Source organism: Rana temporaria, chromosome 1 (genome assembly GCF_905171775.1).
Source record: "Rana temporaria chromosome 1, aRanTem1.1, whole genome shotgun sequence".
Taxonomy (NCBI): Eukaryota; Metazoa; Chordata; class Amphibia; order Anura; family Ranidae; genus Rana; species Rana temporaria.
The window spans coordinates 417,960,596-417,980,571 of NC_053489.1; the positions used below are offsets into that span (position 1 = coordinate 417,960,596).

Consider the following 19,976-nt stretch of genomic DNA (forward strand, 5'->3'; position numbering starts at 1 on the left):
AAACGGTCCATCCGTCCGTTTTGATCAGACGAACCGATCGTGTGTACAGGGCATTAGACTCCTGTGACCCTTAGGAGAAGTCCTACTGAATGAGTAACCACTAACCACCACTAAATGGGTGCCCTTTTCCCATAGACGCCAATGACTAAGTTGAGGCCCTTCCACTGAACATCAATAATTAGGGGCACTTCACTAAACACTCATGCTGCCGAATGCCAATGCCATGAAGGCATTTAATAAACCCCTTTAAACTGAACACAAATATAATTTCAGAATGACTGTATTCCATAAGAATCTTGAGAAATATGATATTAACTTTTGACAAGTATACTGTTTCCGACATACTACATGTATTAAACAGGGATAAAAGCTTCTTTTTTTTTTTGCAGATTTTTTGTACTTTTTTTTGTACCATTTTCTACTGTGGCAATGTCCTGGTGAAACCTTTCCTTGTGTTTGTCACCTAGATTTTTGGGAAAGAAGTCCAAGTGTGAATGCAGAATCTTCAGTGACATGTTACACTTCAATTCAACTAATCTTCAGTGACATGTTGCACTTCAAGGTCTAGTATGCTGTAACAGGTTTTTCAGTTTTTGCCCTGATTTATGTTCGGGATGACTCTGTAGTTACTCTTGAACAGGTAAGCTTTTATTATTTCCACCAAATTTTAACAACTTTTTTTTTACCACAGTTAAAGGACTATCAAAGTAAAAAATCAGTTGTCCGTAAAACTTTTCTGCAAATACTAATTGTTGTTTCACATTGCCCTAGCTATCATAATTCTGAAATATAATAAATCTTGATACATTTCTCCAAGTTATAATGTAATCAACTTCAGTTCTTTAATTGTAATTTTTTCCATAAAACTCTTTTAATTTAGTCTAATGTAATGGCAGTGTTAAATTGACTAATGAGCTTAGTACTGGTTTTATGACACAATCAAATATTCAAATGCATTAACTCATGTCAATCAGTTAATAAAATTAGGCAAGAAACATTTTTTTCTCTTCAATTTTGCATACAGATCCTGCAAGAACTGCAAAGCACAGACTATTTAACATTGCTTTATTTACACATTTTAGTTTTGGTAATAATGATTACATGTTTAGGCTGCTTATATTCATTTGTGGTTATAGAATAGAGATACAGAATGTAAAGTTGAGATTAAAAATAAAAATAAATATTTAAATGTGTTGAAAGTATATTAATACATTACAAACCAAAAGTCATAGATTAGAACTTCTGTGTTCTACTAACGCTGTCTAACAATTAGTTCATTACTGCGCTGCTTCTCCTTTACCACCCAGTCACAGTCTGGGGTGGGTACAGGACAACCTGGGCTCATAGGTAATGAGTTGAATTATGAAAAAGAAAAAATTGGAGGGCGCTAGTGGTTCCTGCAAAGGAACAATTGGTGATTATAGTGAATATAATACAATGGGGAGTGGATTACCTGTGAGAGTGACCACAAATAAATTTGATTTAACAAACAACAAGTAGTGTGAACAATATAAATGTGAATGTCCCAATATGAAATATAATTAAGTCCAACAGCCAAAGCGATAGAAGCAACACATGAAGGAGATTCTTCCAGAACTTGTCATCTGAGTTCAACGTGATAGTAATGCCTTCACCATATAACACAGCTTCACCCGAAGTGCTCAGGATTTATATTGCGCTTACCACAACACATGGACTACTTTAGTGAAAAAGATAGTCATATACCGCTGAACAAGATAAGTGCCTGCACACTAGATGACATGGACTGGACCTGTATTTCCAACCTCATAGACGATGTGTGTTCAAACCAAAAATACAAAGGGAAACTCATAGCATAACTCCATTTATTTAAAAAGCATAAAAAACAGTCAGCCGATTGGCCTCTTACTTTAAAAAGTGCCTACCCGGCACTGGAGCTGTAAGCGTTGCAGGTTCCTAAGCGGCAGCCTTGCTCTTATAGCGTTCAGCTTGCGGCGTGGTGTCCTATAGCTCGGCTCGCTAGTGTCAGATGCCAGGATCAGCTGGGGCATGGATGTGACCAGATGCTAGCCACCGACGCACATTTTGTGATTAACACGTCATCAGGGGGCATGAATTATACTGGCTATAAGACTGAGCATGTCTAGTGGCAGAAAATAGAACTGTGGGTGAAATCTCTGGATTAACGGTGGATGAATTTGCAGTGGACTATTCATTTTTATTTTTATGGTAGTGAGTGTCTACCATTAACAAACTCACACTCACTGTATATGTATATATATATATATTATGGCTGTTACTGATTAAAATGTTCATGTTCGATTAATCGTTTTTTTTGTTTTTTTTATCGATTAATCGACTAATTTTGATTAATTTTAACGCACATACAGATCCAACTACTTTTAGCGGATCTCCTTGCAGGCTGATTCCCAGTGCAGCTACTTACCACTGGAAAAATGGATAGCAGGATACAGAAAACACACAAAGGCAGCCCTCGATTGGAATAGTATTACAACTTTTATAGTCTTCAAGTTGGTAACAAAATAAATATTGCACTGGAAATAAAATTGATGTAGCTACATAAACTGTAAAAATGGTGAGAGTAATACCAAACGGTAGCAAAAGCTGTCATAAAAACATGTAGCTAAGTATGATACTGGTATAAAAATGTGTACAATGATACCACTGCTGACTCCAGGTGAGGAGTGGTTAACATCAGTCCGTCGGCATGTAGATGTCCCATGAAGGGAACTATCACAACTCCCAGTGGATAGCTGTAGAATCCCAGGTTGATAGAGGGAAGTGATAGAGGGAAGTGTAACAGCCCTTGCGTGTGGCAGATAGTAAGGTCCCGCCGGCATGCAGATATGAAGGCACAGCAAAGGAGCCCTTCAGATGGACATGGCAAGCCCCGCCGGTGTCCTTGACTCATCAGATCTTCGACGGAACTCCCTGAAGACCCGGAAGCTGGCAGAGAGGTGAGTACCGATCAAAAGAATTTTGATTGATCAAAAAAATGAACAATTAATCAAGGAATTCATTGTTAATTTCCGCGGCCCTAATATATATATATATTGTAAACATTGGGGGTTGTTAACTCAATGGTAAATGCATTTTTCTAGCGAGTCCACAGCAGTCAGATGTTAGGTTTGAGGGCATGGCAGCCCATTTTTATTTAAAAGGCAAAAATAAACAGTTCACACACAGGATTCCCACGCAGGGGTTCTTCTCCAATAATGTTCATAGAAACAAAATACCAAGCCTCCTGGCTCCCAGGCTCACTCAGCCTTGCAGTACCTGCTATACCTGGCCCACTCCTGGCCTCAACAGGATTCTCCCTCCAGCTTACTGTCTCCCAGACTTCCGGACTTCCTCCAGCCCCCTTGGACTCGCTAGCCACCTCAGGTCTACCAGCCTTCCCAGTCCGCCAGGCACAACGTCCCCCCACACCAGGGATGTAGTCTTCCAGGGCAGACAGCTTTCCACACACACACTGGGCCTGATTTACCAAGCCTTTACTCCATGACTCATGGAGTAAAAGCAGGAGTAGCAGCCGTTTGGCCATTTACTAAAGAAATACGCTGCTAGTGCAGTGTATTTCCCTAGTTACTAATGTGCTCCGTGCGCCCAGGAGAGGGTGCATTGTGCACCAGTACAGACCTGGCGCACGGCACATTAAACTGTAAATTGCGGGGGTTTGGGCGGGAGTTTATTAGGGGGGGAGGTGGGGGGATGCAGGGGAAGTGAAGTGACATGTGTTTTAAAGTGTTTGGCGGGCCGAATTGAAAGGGAAAGTGTTTTTTGAAAACAGATCCCCGTACGCTTGCACAGTGCGCCTGAACCTCGGGAGGTTCATTTGCATACTGGGCATGCGCAGAGAGAAAAGTCAGGGATTCCCGTGCGCCTTGTCAGTACGCCGTGAAAATCTTGGTAAATACCAAGCGGCGTACCCGTGATTGCGCTGCGTGACGCGGCGCACGGGAATCTCCGAGCTGTTTTCAGCCATGAAGGGGAACTCGGCGCCAAATTTCAAACTTGAAATCGGCGCGGGTCCCCCTTCAGGGCTACATTAGGCTCTTAGGCTTGGTCCGGAACGTGAGGGGTTAAACCCGCGCCGATTCGGCGCGGGGGTCCCCCCAGATCCAAACCAAGCCCTCATCCCAAGCATGCAGTCTGGCCCGGACAGGAATGGGGGAGGGGACGAGCGAGCGCCCCCCCCCCTCCTGAGCCGTACCAGACCGCATGCCCTCAACATGGGGGAGTGTGTGCTGTGGGGGAGGGGGGCACTGCCCCCCCCACCCCACAGCACTCTTGCCCCCATGTCGATAGGGACAAGAGCCTCTTCCCGACAACCCTTGCCATTGGTTGTCGGGGTATGCGGGCGGGGCTAATCGGAATCTGCGAGCTCCCTTTAATAAGGGGGCCCCCAGATGCCGGCCCCCCACCCTATGTGAATGAGTATGGGGTACATCGTACCTCTACCCATTCACATGGGGGAAATGTAAAGTAAAATAAAACACCACACAGAATAAAATATTTTATTAATCTGCTCCGGAGCCCCCCCTTTCTTCTTTAGCTCTCTTAGAAGGGGGGGTTTCTTCTCTCCCGATCTTCCGCCGGGACCCTGGGCTTCGGTGATTTCTGCCGGGGGAGGGCGCCATCCCTCGGTCCTCTCCGGAGCCTTCCGCCGGATGCCCCCACCCCATTTAAGCTCTTTTTCATTAGGGAGGGGCATCCGGACTTCGGGGTCTTCTGCCGGGGGATGGCGCCTATCCCCCGGTCTTTCCGGTGCCTTCCGCCAGGGTTCCGGTCTTCCTGGTCTTCTGCCGGGGGTGCGCCAACTCCCCGGTCTTTTCTCTTCTGTCTTCTCTGCTCCCTCTTCTGCCTGGCTCCCCCGCGGAGCCAGGGCTTTCTTCCGTCTTCTTTCTTCTCTCTTCCTTCTTCTGCCTGTCTCCTCCGGGAGCACAGGGCTTGTCTCCGCTGTCTTCTTGCTTCTCTTCCATTGGATGTTGACACGACGAGGTCCGGCGCTGGAATGCCGTCTGAGCAGTGGGCATGGACTTATATAGGGCAATGCCACCATGTGACCTCAACCCATGTGACATCACATTCCCATCATGCCCAGGGAATGTGATGTCACATGGGTTGAGGTCACATGGTGGCATTACCCTATATAAGTCCATGCCCGCCGCTGACACGGCATGTCAGCGCGGAACCTCGTCGTGTCAACATCCAATGGAAGAGAAGGAAGAAGACAGCGGAGACAAGCCCTGTGCTCCCGGAGGAGACAGGCAGAAGAAGGAAGAGAGAAGAAAGAAGATGGAAGAAAGCCCTGGCTCCGCGGGGGAGCCAGGCAGAAGAGGGAGCAGAGAAGACAGAAGAGAAAAGACCGGGGAGTTGGCGCACCCCCGGCAGAAGACCAGGAAGACCGGAACCCTGGCGGAAGGCACCGGAAAGACCGGGGGATAGGCGCCATCCCCCGGCAGAAGACCCCGAAGTCCGGATGCCCCTCCCTAATGAAAAAGAGCTTAAATGGGGTGGGGGCATCCGGCGGAAGGCTCCGGAGAGGACCGAGGGATGGCGCCCTCCCCCGGCAGAAATCACCGAAGCCCAGGGTCCCGGCGGAAGATCGGGAGAGAAGAAACCCCCCCTTCTAAGAGAGCTAAAGAAGAAAGGGGGGGCTCCGGAGCAGATTAATAAAATATTTTATTCTGTGTGGTGTTTTTTTTACTTTACATTTCCCCCATGTGAATGGGTAGAGGTACGATGTACCCCATACTCATTCACATAGGGTGGGGGGCCGGCATCTGGGGGCCCCCTTATTAAAGGGGTCTCTCAGATTCTGATAAGCTCTCCGCCCGCATACCCCGACAACCAACGGCCAGGGTTGTCGGGAAGAGGCTCTTGTCCCTATCGACATGGGGGCAAGAGTGCTTTGGGGTGGGGGGGCAGTGCCCCCCTCCCCCACAGCACACACTCCCCCATGTTGAGGGCATGTGGTCTGGTATGTCTCAGGAGGGAGGGGGGCGCTCGCTCGTCCCCACCCCCATTCCTGTCTGACCAGACTGCGTGCCTGGGATAAGTGCTTGGTTTGGATCTTGGGGGTGACCCCCACGCTATTTTTTTTTGCGCGGGTTTAACCCCTTATGTTCCAGACCAAGCCTAAGAGCCTGGTATGCACCTGGAGGGAACCCACCTTATTTTTTTTGGGGGGGGTCTGGAGTTCCCCTTCATGAACAGCGATCTGTCATTTACACATGTCAGTCCCCCCCCCCTACAGTTAGAACACACCCAGGGAACATATTTAACCCCTCCCTCGCACCTAGTGTTAACCCCTTCCCTGCCAGTGGCATTTTTTGAGTAAGCAATGCATTTTTTACAGCACTGATCGCTAGAAAAATGCCAATGGTTCCAAAAAAGTGTTCGATGTGTCCGCCATAATGTCGCAGTACCGATAAAAATCGCTGATCGCCCCAATAACTAGTTAAAACAACAAAAAAAAAAATTTGTAGACGCTATAACTTTTGCAAAAACCAAACACTAAACGCTATTTGCGATTTTTTGGAACCAAAAAGATGTAGAATACGTATCGGCCTAAACTGAGGGGTTTTTTAGTTTTTTGAATATATATTTTTGTGGATATTTATTATAGCAAAAAGTAAAACTATGTTTTGTTAATTTTTAACCACTTGAGCCCGGACCATATTTCTGGTCAATGACCGGGCAAGTTTTTGTGATTCGGCACGGCGTCGCTTTAACTGACAATTGCGCAGTCGTGCAACGTGGCTCCCAAACAAAATTGGCAACCTTTTTTTTAACACAAATAGATTATTAAATGTGCGTGTTTACTTCTGTCTTTAACACCTCCCCTTCAGGCTGGAAAGCATCAGATCAGGGGAAACCAAAAAAAAAAAGCTCTCATTCCATTGCAGCTTGGTTCCTACATGTGTGATGAACTGAGCATGCTCAAACACTTAGAAAAAAAATATCCTTTCTTTTTAAAAGGTGAAAAACACTCATTGGATGCTCATAGAGCGTGGTTTGGATTAATTGCAGGTGTGCCCAATTACAAGCTCACCCAAACTAGAGACTGCAATTTGGTCATGTGATTTCAATTGCTTCATTACTAGCACTGTTATAAAAAGCTTGGATCGATCAGTCCTCAGCTGCCCTCAGAAGGGGCAGGCTGGCAGAAATGCTGTTGCTAAACACAAATGTGGTTTGTTGCATGGGTTTTGTTTTATTTTGCCAATGGTTTTGGTTTATTTTTAAATGATGTTCACTTTGATGTATTTGTCTATGTGGCCTTATTTTATGAAAAATGTGTAAAGCTATGGTTATTTAGAATTTTGAAATGTATTTTTGTTTGTTTGTCTTTTTTTGCTTTCCTTGTTTTGTTGACCAATAAAAATTACTTTAAAATTGTTAAGTTTGTCTTTTGTTACTTTTTCATGCTACATATGTTGACAGCTGCAGCTGAACTAGGTTTGGGCCTAACAAATTATGTGTGATTTTTGTCTAAGCTTCTTTCCTGGTGTGTAATCATGAAATGTTTGCCATGTTTATTCTCCCTGACTTTAAAGACAAACTGGTAAGTATTTTATTTATTCTGCAGTGGTCCTCAGCCCTCAAGTACCCCCGACAGGACATGTTTTGGGGATTTCTCTTATCAAGAATTGCTGTCCAGACTGTATTTTAAAGCACATGTGCAAGATGAAGGAAAACCTGCAAACCTGGCCTGTGGGGGGGGTTTGCTATTGGTGGACAGGCTTGACGTGCTGATTTACAGCACTGTGCTTAAATCTAGCGCAAGGCAATCCTATTCAAATTGTGGGTGTTTGAGGGAAGCCAAGTGAGTGTTAGAACCCCTGCTTTGTGTTTTTTTATTTTTGTGTTGAGCTTTGTGTCCCTTTTCTTAAAATTGGCTTCACTTCCTGTCACACAGCTGAACAGGAAGTGAGGTTAAAACCATACCAGTGTCATTTCTTGGGGACACAGGTCAATCTAACTAGTGTCCCCATTAAGCAAATTGCACTCCAGCACTGCTGTGTACACCCCAAATCATGGGTCTTCAAACTACGGCCCTCCAGTTGTTCAGGAACTACAATTCCCATCATGCCTAGTCATGTCTGTGAATGTCAGTGCATTACAAGGCCTCATGGGATGTGTAGTTCTAAAACAGCTGGAGGGCCGTAGTTTGAGGATCCCTGCCCCAAATGATTATTTAGTTTGGGGTTTAGTAAAGGCAAAGCCACTCTGCAGTACAAGCATAGTTGCTGAAAATCAGAGAGGAAGCACTGATGGTTTTAACATCCAATCCTGTAGAAGCAAAGTTGTTTTGTTTTCTTTCTTCCTTGCTTTGCACTTGTAGTGCAAAGTGGATTTGCCTTTAGTCAATGGACCCCAAAGTCCAAGATCCCTAATAATTTGGGGTGTACACAGCAAAATGCTAGAGTGCAATTTACATAATGGGAAACTATTTAGCTTGATCTCTGTGTCCCCAAGAAAAGATATTAGTAAGGTTTTACCCTCACTTCCTGTTTGGCTATGTGACAGGAAGTGAATGAATTAGAAAGGGTGAAGACACCTCACAAATTTTGTCACTATCAGGGGTGCAGACATCCCCAAAAAATGAGCAGATAATACTTATTTGCAAATTAATAATTTTTTAGTTAACATTGGGTGGGGTGCTCTAACGCACACATTCCTACATATTAGCAACGCTCTATCCTGGCCTATTGGCATGGTTATATTTTTTGGGGCTCTCAATAAAACTCTATGAAATTTGTGCTTAAACTAGAACCAGGGGCGGACTGACAACTCATGTGGCCCCTGGGCAATAGAAGATTATGGGGCCCCTCTGGCTTACAGATGACCACCACGCCAGGAGGTAGTGCAGAGGCGGGCAGCTAAAATCTTGGGATATTCACATTAAAAGCATGTCATTTTCGGACATATCAGGGACAGATCTAAAAAAAACACAGATTTTTACATACTGTCCCTGGTTTTACTGAGCCTGGCAACCCGGATGGGGCCCCCTAGTGGCATGGGGCCCTTGGGCAGTGCCCGAGTGACTCAATGGTCAGTCCGCCCCTGACAAGAACTATAATCAACAAGTTTTATTTTCTTTAATTTTGGATAGAGTGAGGGAGGGTTATAGGCCCTGTCAGTTTATTTTGTATTATCTGTGTCCAATTGGGGAGATTTGCCTTCACTTCCTGCCCCATAGCCAAACAGGAAGTGAGAGAAAAACTATGCAAATTAACCACTTCCCGCCCAGCCTATGGCCGATTTACGTCCGGGAAGTGGTTACACAATCCTGACAGGACGTCCTGCAGGATTTCATGCCGCACGCGCCTGTGGGGGCACGCAGTGCGGCGATCGGTGATGCGGGGTGTCAGTCTGATCTCAGTAAAGAGTCTCTCACGGAGACGGAGACTCTTTACCACGTGATCAGCCGTGTCCAATCACGGCTGATCACGATGTAAACAGGAAGAGCCATCGATGGCTCTTCCTCACTCGCGTCTGACAGACGCGAGTATAGGAGAGCCGATCGGCGGCTCTCCTGACAGGGGGCGTTCGCGCTGATTGTTTATCAGCGCAGCCCCCCCTCGGATCACCACACTGGACCACCAGGGATGCCCACCCTGGACCACCAGGGTGTGCAAAAACAAAAAAAATATAGAACAAAAAAACAAAAAGCAATAAAAAATAAGAAAGATGCCAATCAGTGCCCACAAATGGGCACTGACTGGGAAAATCAGTGCCACCCCACAGTGTCCATCAGTGCCACCCCACAGTGCCCATCCATGCACAGTGCCCACCTATCAGTGCCCACCTGTGCCACCCATAAGTATCCATCAGTGCCACCCATAAGTGCCGCCCATCTGTGCCGCCCATGAGTGCCCATCAGTGCCGCATAGCAGCGCCGCCAATCAATGCCACCTCATCTGTGCCATCAGTACTACCTCATCGATGTCCATCAGTGCCATCTCATCGGTGCCCATCAGTGCCGCCATATCAGTGCCCGTAATTGAAAGAGAAAAACTTATTTACAAAAAAATTAACCTAAAAAAATAAAAACTTTTTTTTGTTTCAAAATTTGCAGTCTTTTTTTAGTTGTTGCGCAAAAAAAAAAAACGCAGAGGTGATCAAATAACAACAAAAGAAAGCTCTATTTGTGGGGAAAAAAGGACGCCAATTTTGTTTGGGTACAGTGTTGTATGACCGCGCAATTGCCATTCAAAGTGCGACAGTGTTGAAAGCTGAAAATTGGCTTGGCGGGAAGGTGCGTAAGTGCCTGGTATGGAAGTGGTTAAGGGAATCCAGTGCCCCCCCAGAACTAGTGTGTGGGTCCCCTGAAAATTACTGGGCGGGGTTATACAAAAACAGGGTGTGACCTTGACAGGAAGGGGTGGGTCATTTTTCTATTAGGAGGTGCAGATATGTAGTCAGGCCTAGGGCAGAACCAAACCTAAATATACTACTGCATATTAGGGCTTATTTAGACCGGAACCGATTTACAGCGTGTTTTTATATTGTGGGAGGAAACCCACGCAGGCACAGGGAGAACATGCAAACTCCATGCAGATGCTGTCACGGGCGGGATTCGAACCAACGACTCTTTTGCTGCTAGGTCAAAGTGCTATACACTACACCACTGTGGTGAACGAACATGATTGCAGCTGAAAGCATGAGAAATTTTTTTTTTTTTTTCAATACCATGCTTTCCAGCCTTATTGACCCCGCCTCTCTCCATAAAGAGGACCTGTCACACACTAGTCCTATTACAAGGGATGTTTACATTCCTTGTAATAGGAAGAAAACTGATCATTTTTTTTTTATTTTTTTATTTCAGTGTAAAACATTATAAAACTAAATAAAAATAAATAAGAAAACCCCAAAAAAAAAATTTAAAGCGCCCCGTCCCGACGAGCTTGCGCACAGAAGCAAACGCATACGCGAGTAGCGCCCGCATATGAAAACGGTATTCAAACCACACAAGTGAGGTATCGCCGCGATCGTTAGAGTGAGAGCAATAATTCTAGCCCTAGACCTACTCTGCAACTCAAAAAATGCAACCTGTAGAATTTTTTAAACGTCGCCTATCGAGATTTTTAAAGGGTAAAAGTTTGATGCCATGCCACGAGCGGGCGCAATTTTTAAGCGTGACATGTTGGGTATCATTTTGCTCGGCGTAACATTATCTTTCACAATATAGAAAAAAATTGGGCAAAATGTATTGTTGTCTTATTTTTTAATTCAAAAAAGTGATTTTTATCCCAAAAAAGTGCGCTTGTAAGACCGCTGCGCAAATACGGTGTGACAAAAAGTATTGCAATGACTGCCATTTTATTCCCTAGGATGTCTGCTAAAAAAAAATATATAATGTTTGGGGGTTGTGATTAATTTTCTAGCCAAAAAATTGTGATTTTCACATGAAGGAGAGAAGTGCCAGAATTAACCCGGTGGGCAAGTGGTTAAAGTACTCATGGCTATAAAGTCATTGCTCATTAAAAAAAAAAAAAAAAAAAAGGGGGTCCCTCCAAATTAAATTACCAGGCCCTTCAGGTCTGGAATGGATATTAAGGGGAACCCCGCCGTAAAAAAACCCCCAAAAAATGGCGTGGGGTCCCCCCAAATATCCATACCAGACCCTTCAGGTCTGGTGTGGATTTTAAGGGGAACTCCACCCCAAATTGAAAAAAAAAATGGCGTGGAGTCCCCCTAAAAATCCACACCAGACCCTTATCCGAGCACGTTGACCTGGCCGGCCGCAGAAAAGAGGGGGGGACAGAGTGCGGCCCCCCCCCTCTCCTGAACCGCACCAGGCCACATGCCCTCAACATGGGGAGGATGTCCCCATGTTGATGGGGACAAGGGTCTCATCCCCACAACCCTTGCCCGGTGGTTGTGGGGGTATGCGGGCGGGGGGCTTATCAGAATCTGGAAGACCCCTTTAACAAAGGGGACCCCCAGATCCTGGCCCCCCCCCTATGTGAAATGGTAATGGGGTACATTGTACCTCTACCATTTCACCCCAAAAAAAATGTCAAAGTGTTAAAAATGACAGTAGCCGGTTTTTGACAAATCTTTTAATAAAATCTTCTTTTCTTCTTTCCTTCGGGTTTCTTCCGCTGCTTCTTTCTTCTCGTCCACATCTTGCCCGATGTGTTCTTCTATCTTCTCCGTCCGTCCTTCAGCCTTCTGGTCCCGCATCTTGCCCGTTGTCTTGTCCTGTCTTCTTCTCCGTCCGCCTCCTCGTCCGCATCTTGGGTCTTCTGCGGTCTTCTTCTCGGTCCGCCAGCCTTCTCGTCCCCGGACCCAGCGTTTGAATTAGATTTGGCCGCCGTTTTCCCGCTCCTGGGACCCGCCCCCCTCTGACGCCACAAGTAAACTCCTTAGAAGGTCATGTGCGTCAGAGGGGGGCGGGGTCACATGAGTGTGACACGGCGGGAACTTCTTCTCCGGGCGGCGCGATTGAAATTGAATTCCCCCGCTGTGTGACGCTCTGCGACCCCGCCCCCCTCTGACGCACATGACCTTCTAAGGAGTTTACTTGTGGCGTCAGAGGGGGGCGGGGTCACATGAGTGTGACACGGCGGGAACTTCTTCTCCGGGCGGCGCGATTGAAATTGAATTCCCCCGCTGTGTGACGCTCTGCGACCCCGCCCCCCTCTGACGCACATGACCTTCTAAGGAGTTTACTTGTGGCGTCAGAGGGGGGCGGGTCCCAGGAGCGGGAAAACGGCGGCCAAATCAAATTCAAACGCTGGGTCCGGGGACGAGAAGAACACCGCAGAAGACCCAAGATGCGGACGAGGAGGCGGACGGAGAAGAAGACAGGACAAGACAACGGGCAAGATGCGGGACCAGAAGGCTGAAGGACAGACGGAGAAGATAGAAGAAGACGTCGGGCAAGATGTGGACGAGAAGACCCGAGAAAGAAGCAGCGGAAGAAACCCGAAGGAAAGAAGAAAAGAAGATTTTATTAAAAGATTTGTCAAAAACCGGCTACTGTCATTTTTAACACTTTGACATTTTTTTGGGGTGAAATGGTAGAGGTACAATGTACCCCATTACCATTTCACACAGGGGGGGGGGTCAGGATCTGGGGGTCCCCTTTGTTAAAGGGGTCTTCCAGATTCTGATAAACCTCCCGCCCGCATACCCCCACAACCACCGGGCAAGGGTTGTGGGGATGAGACCCTTGTCCCCATCAACATGGGGACATCCTCCCCATGTTGAGGGCATGTGGCCTGGTGCGGTTCAGGAGAGAGGGGGGGCCGCACTCTGTCCCCCCCTCTTTTCTGCGGCCGGCCAGGTCAACGTGCTCGGATAAGGGTCTGGTGTGGATTTTTAGGGGGACTCCACGCCATTTTTTTTTCAATTTGGGGTGGAGTTCCCCTTAAAATCCACACCAGACCTGAAGGGTCTGGAATGGATATTTGCCGGGAACCGCACGTCTTTTTTTTTTTGGGGTTTTTACGGCGGGGTTCCCCTTAATATCCATTCCAGACCTGAAGGGCCTGGTAATTAAATTTGGGGGAACCCCTACACATTTTTTTGTTTGTTTTATGAATGAATCCCTTTAGAATTGTCAGAGCCGACAATTCATTATAGCCGCGTGTGAATTTTTAAATGACTTTTTTCCTTCTGAATGTCATTTTGTGCAGGGGGAGTTCTAAGTGCGGGAAAAATGCGCTATTTCACATGCTGACATTACACCCCCCCTAGGTACGAAATTTAAAGGAATATTTTACTTTTATTGTTTCACTTTAAGAATTATTAATTTCACTGCTCCCGAAAAAACGGCCGTTTTAAAAAATAAAAAAAGCATTGATACATGTTCCCTGGGGCAGGACTGAGGTCCCCAAACACTTTTTAGGACAAAACTTGCAGATTAGCCTTTAAAATGAACACTTTTGATTTCTCCCATAGACTTCTATAGGGAGTTCGGCGCGGCTTTACATATTAGTTTCAATGCGCCGGCTGCTACGCTGGTTCATGCGCCCAATTAAGCCTCCACCCGGAGTACTAATTAACGCATGAACCAGCGCAGCGCACAGAGCATAGTAAATCAGGCCCACTGTGTTGAACCAGCAGCCAGCTGCACACACTCCACCTTCCTCTCCACTCTGTTCTCACCAGTACCTTATTATATTGGCTGTTTTCACCTGAGCACCCAACCTGCTGGCTATTCCCAAGACCTGGACACAGGGCCGGAGATCCCATCCCGCCCAAGTCTCTGCAGGATCTCCAAACCACACAGCCCCATTCAAACTTAGCAAAACCCGGAGAAAGCTGCCAAAACAGTTTTCTCCGTTTTAAAGTTATGCTGTGAAGTTCTGCAGTCCACTGACATGCAGACTCTGTGTCCGTTTTTGCTGCGTTTTTATGGTGACCGGGACCCTGACTATTACAATATATATATATATATATGTGTGTGTGTCAAGGATTTTGCTTCATGTGTGTTACAGAAAGTTTATGAAATGTCATCCCTGTTTATAGGGGTTAGAAATAAAAGTTTATACGTACTATATTAACCACTTCCCGACGGCCGTGCGACTATATACGGCCGCAGGGTGGTTCTACTTCTCTGGGGCGCCGTCATTTGACGTCCGCCCCTTTCCGCGTTCCCCGCACGTGCTTCCGAGCGCGCAGCGGGGAACTTCTGTGCTGGCCATGTCCCTTGGACACAGCCAATCACAGATCGCCGTGAACGGCCAATCGGAGTGGCCGTTTGCTAGGCGATCTGTGCGGCCAATGAGAGATGATCTCATATGTTTACATATGAGATCATTTCTCATTGCCGGCTCTCACAGACAGCGGTGCTGTTAGGGAGAGAGGAGACCGATCTGTGTCTCTTGTACATAGAGACACAGATCGGTCACCTCCCCCAGTCACCCCCCTTCCCCCACAGTTAGAACACTATATAGGGAATACATTTAACCCCTTCCTCACCCCCTAGTGTAAACCCCTTCCCTGCCAGTCACATTTATACAGTAGATAGTGCATATTTATAGTACTGATTGCAGTATAAATGTGAATGGTGTCAAGAATGTGTCAAAAGTGTCCGATGTGTCTGCCATAATGTCACAGTCGCAATAAAAATCGCAGATCGCCGCCATTACTAGTAACAAAAAAAAATAATAATAATTCTGTCCCTTATTTTGTAGGCGCTATAACTTTTGCGCAAACCAGTCGCTTATTGCGATTTTTTTTTTTTTACTAAAAATATGTAGAATACATATCGGCCTAGACTGAGGATAAAAATGTTTTTTAAAAAAAAATTAGCTATTTATTATAGCAACAAGTAAAATTTTTTTTTTTTCAAAATTGTCGCTCTATTTTTGTTTAAAGCGCAAAAAATAAAAACCGCAGAGGTGATCAAATACCACCAAAAGAAAGCTCTATTTGTGGGAAAAAAAGGACGTCAATTTTGTTTGGGAGCCACGTCGCACGACCGCGCAATTGTCAGTTAAAGCGGCGCAGTGCCGAATCGCAAAAAGTCCTCTGGGCAGGAAGGGGGTTTAAGTGCCCAGTAAGGAAGTGGTTAATAACGTCTAAAAATACGCCATATTGTTTAAGAATTTTATTTCTCCATCCATTTTACAAGGGCAACTTATAATAACATATTTTTGTGTCCACTAAGATTTAATTGACATATCTAATTCTATAGTCAAAGAAATATATAATTTACTCCAAATACAGAACTCTTTTCTGATTTGACAATGCATGGGCACCCTTCCTTTTTTCTTCTTCTGCAGGACGTTGATAAATGAGGTACTTAATGTTTAGCATTGGCTGAGGACAGCACAACTATTAAAAATGTTAAGCGCTGTCCCCTCTGTAATTGACAGCTTGATACTGTTATCCCCTCATGCTTGTCATTGCATTATAATAATACCAGTGATTAGAAACCCAGCATCATTTCCCAGAAGATGCCTAACCCACTGAGAATATGAGACAGATTGTGTGTTACTGGTGACACACATTTCTTTACTCCTAAATAGATTATTAAGATGTTAAGGTCTATTTTGTTCTCTATTTAAAAGGGGATATATTGTTAACTGACCCCCACCATGCATATGAAGAAATGTACTTACATTGTGAAAAGTGCAAATTGACCTTTATTATTCAGCTAGAAAATAAAACAAGACAGTCCTTGTTTGCAGTGAAGGTAATGCCCCAATGATTAGCCCCCCTTAAATGGTCATTGTTATAAAAAAATGATATAACACCATATTCAGTTGAATATATTCAAGCATGGTAAAACCAACCATACAGTAGTTTACTTATATGGCCATTGCCCACCATTCATTGACAACAAGTTACCATATATTACTGTATTGTGTCACTAAGAATATACTGCAAAAAGCTGATAAATTATGTTGCAATTGGCAGAACTATGCCACAAGGCAAAAAGCTGTGCAAGCAATAGATAAATACTGCCAATAACAACAGATAAGTAGATAAGTAACTAGAGCCATACTAAAAGAGTCATTGTTGAGTAATGAGAATATAGCTATTTTAATGGCACTTTATATTGAAAAAGCCACAGATATGTTAAAATCATACAGACTAATATCCTTCAGCAAAGTAGATCTCTGCTGGTTAATCATCATGTGGGAAAGACATGAAGGGGCAGATCCACATACAGACGCTATGCCGCTGAAACTTACTTTGCATTGGTTTGAGTCCTCAACGAATTTGCGCCGTAAGTTACGGCGGCGTAGTGTATCTCTCGCGGCGTAAGGGTGCGGAATTCAAATGTATCTAATGGGGGCGTGTTTTATGCTAATACGTTGTGACCCGACGTAAACAAGGTTTTTTTGGAACTGCGTATGTGCCGTCCCTGGGGGTATCCCAGTGCGCATGCTCTTTATTAAACCGGAACCCGCCAATGCTTTCGACGGTGACGTCATTCTACGCAAATTCCTATTCGCGAACGACTTACGTAAAAAATTGTACGCGGGAAGGACGGCCATACTTAACATTGAGTATGCCTCAGTATAGCAGCTTTAACTATACGCCGGAAAAAGCCGAACGCAAACGACGAAAAAAAAAAACGGCGGGCCGACGTACGTTCGTGGATCGCCGTAAATAGCTCATTTGCATACTCGACGTGGATTACGATGGGACCACCGAAAAATTACATCTAAGATCCGACAGCGTACGAAGACGTACGCCTGTCGGATCTAGCCGAGATGCCGCCGTATCTTGTTTTGAGGATTCAAAACAAAAATACGACGCAGGAATTTTGAAATTACGCCGGCGTATCAATAGATACGCCGGCGTAATTTCTTTGTGGATCTACCCCAAAGTGTTTAAAGTTAAATGAGTTGGACCTTGGGTCAGGTTGCAGTGCAGTAGTGTAGCAGTCCACTTTGACAGCTGTGGTTTTTGATAGAAACACAAAGTTTAGCACAGTGTCATTTTCCCATGCAACCCCTCTGTTTTGTCATGTTAACTGGTATGTCATGTGAAAAAAAAGCTGAAAAAACATGGGAAACATCAATGAAGTGCTTAGTGAACCTTGAACAGAAATCTACCTGGGCAGTATGACAAAACACTGCAATGCCAAGCAAACTTTAAATGAAAGTAAGTGACCAGTCATAATACATATTCACTGGGAAGTTTCTCACAAAAAAATCACAATCAGCCCCTAGACTCTCAGGCCCAGATTCTCAAAGGACTTATGACGGCATAGCGCCATGTACGCCGTTGTAAGTCTATACGGCTGATTCTTAGAATCAGTTACGCATAAATTTGGCTAAGATACGAGCGGCGTAAGTCTCTTACACCGTCGTATCTTAGGGTGCATATTTACGCTGGCCGCTAGGTAGCGCTTCCGTAGATTTCCTTGTCGAATATGCTAATGAGCTAGATACGCCGACTCACGACCGTACGTGCGCCTGGCGTAGCAAGATACGTTTTTACGTAAGACATACGCCGGCGTAAAGTTACCCCTCATAAAGCAGGGGTAAGTCATGTTAGGTATGGACGTCGGAAATGTCGGAACCGCGTCGTGTTTTACGTCATTTGCATATGTCGTCCGTGAATGGGGCTGGACGTAAGTTACGTTCACCTCGACTAGGCATTGAGCGGGCGTAATTTAATTTGAAAGTTCGACGTGATACTGAGCATGCGCGCGCATGCGCCGTTCGAAAAAAGCGTTATTTCAGTGGGGTCATGATTAGTTTACATAAACACGCCCCCCTGTTCCTCATTTGATTTAGGCGCGCTTACGCCTGCAAAATTACGCTACGCTGCCGTAACTTTAGACGCAAGTGCTTTGTGAATACAGCACTCGCCTCTCTAAGTTGCGGCGGCATAGCGTAACTACGATACGCTACGCCCGCCTACATTTGCGCCACTGACTGTGAATCTGGCCCTCAGTATCTAGGCAGCCATTCTCTGTAGCTGAGCAGTTTTTAAGCACTTTGGGCCAGATTCACGTAGAAATGGGCTACGCTGCGGCGGCGTCAGGGCCAGATTAAGAACATCATGGGCCTGGTGCTGAGGATTTTTGTGGGGCCTTTTAGGCTGCATTCACACCTCCGCGACAAGTAAAGCCGCGTACGCGGCGTATTTTGCCGTGAATAGTGTAACTTTTTTTTTACAAATCCTTCCTATTGCTTTGTATGGCCGAACGCCAATGCCGCCTGAAAAAAAGGGTCCGGGACTTTTTTCATGCCGCAGGTGTACGGCGTCTATGAGATGTGAACCATCTCATAGACAGCAATGGGAATTCTCCCCTCCAGCGGCACGAGCGGCCGGCGTCGGGCGTTTTGTCGCGGAGGTATGAATGGGGTGTAATAAATAATAAATAAATGCGTGGAAATGACATGAACGCAGCCCAGCCAAGGCAAGTGACCAAAGGCACAGAATCCAGAAGGAAGACCGGGTGAAGATGGAAGTGTCCAGGCCCCGCCTGATTCATCGCAGCACTGGAGGGCTCAGTCTGAAAATGTAAGTGTACACTAATGTGCTAATATGCTGTGCATACTTGTACGTTGTGGCATAACCTACCCCAGGGCCTCTAAAAAGTAGTAATGTCAGGAAAGTTTACTACCGCTTTATTATCACAGGATCCCAGGAGCCTCTCATGGGGCCCCCTACTGACCCGGTGGGCGGTGGCCCTTGGGCAGTGCCTAAGTGCACAGTTGCCAACATTTAAAAAATATTTTCAGGGCCACTTTTTTATATAAGTGCTATATTTAGAGTAGCTGAGATCCCCGATGTTCCTCTATACATCATAGTAGTAATCACAAAATTAAAGGAGTACTAACTAGACAATGCATTTCCTGAGGAAAATGCGAGTGGGAATGCTGAATTGCTGAGCCTGCACCAAAGCCATTCACCATAACCACTACAGTATATTTAGGACATACAAGCAGTGTTCCTTCAGTACTTATAAAGCCTAATATCACACAGCTCCTTTCTCTATCTGCAATATAGAGAGTGTCCTGACTTGCCTGGTCGCCCCTCCCCCCTCCCCCTCAAGAGGCTTTCTCCACATGAGGTGGGGGAGGAGGACTGCACTGAGGTAAGGAAAGCTATTTAGGGAATCAAAATACCATTAGAAACGCTTTCATCCACACGCAAAATCAGTTATCGTAGCCTTCAAACAAAACGTAATAAATCCACAACCGTACATGCGATCGATACAGCGACTACACCATTTGAAACACAAGGCTTTTGTGAACGCATCGATATGAAATTTATGTTGATAAACTTAAAAATGTGGCCATGTCAGCGATTTAGAAAAGAGCGTCTTTGTGTGTTTTGCAGGAATTTTTTTTAGACTTTTTAACATGACGGTCAATGGGAGGGCGTTTGAGGCACTTGTCCTTTAGAAGCTCCTGGAACTAAAAGTCAAATGCCTATCGCAAAACTGATCACATTGCCTGAAACCAGACAAGCATACCTACGTTTTGATATATAAATTGTGTATGACAAGTAGATCTTGTGGGCGTGAGAGCAATTTGTTC

At 45.4% G+C, this 19,976-nt stretch overlaps 1 long non-coding RNA gene across 1 annotated transcript in view; it reads left to right on the plus strand.

Annotated features, from left to right (window-relative positions):
• The first annotated feature begins 370 nt into the window (after window positions 1–370).
• Window positions 371–19,976, plus strand: part of LOC120914338 — a 123,421-nt gene continuing 103,815 nt past the window's right edge. The window contains exon 1 of the long non-coding RNA XR_005743660.1: window positions 371–640. This is a non-coding gene — a long non-coding RNA (uncharacterized LOC120914338). The remainder of the gene's footprint in view (window positions 641–19,976) is intronic.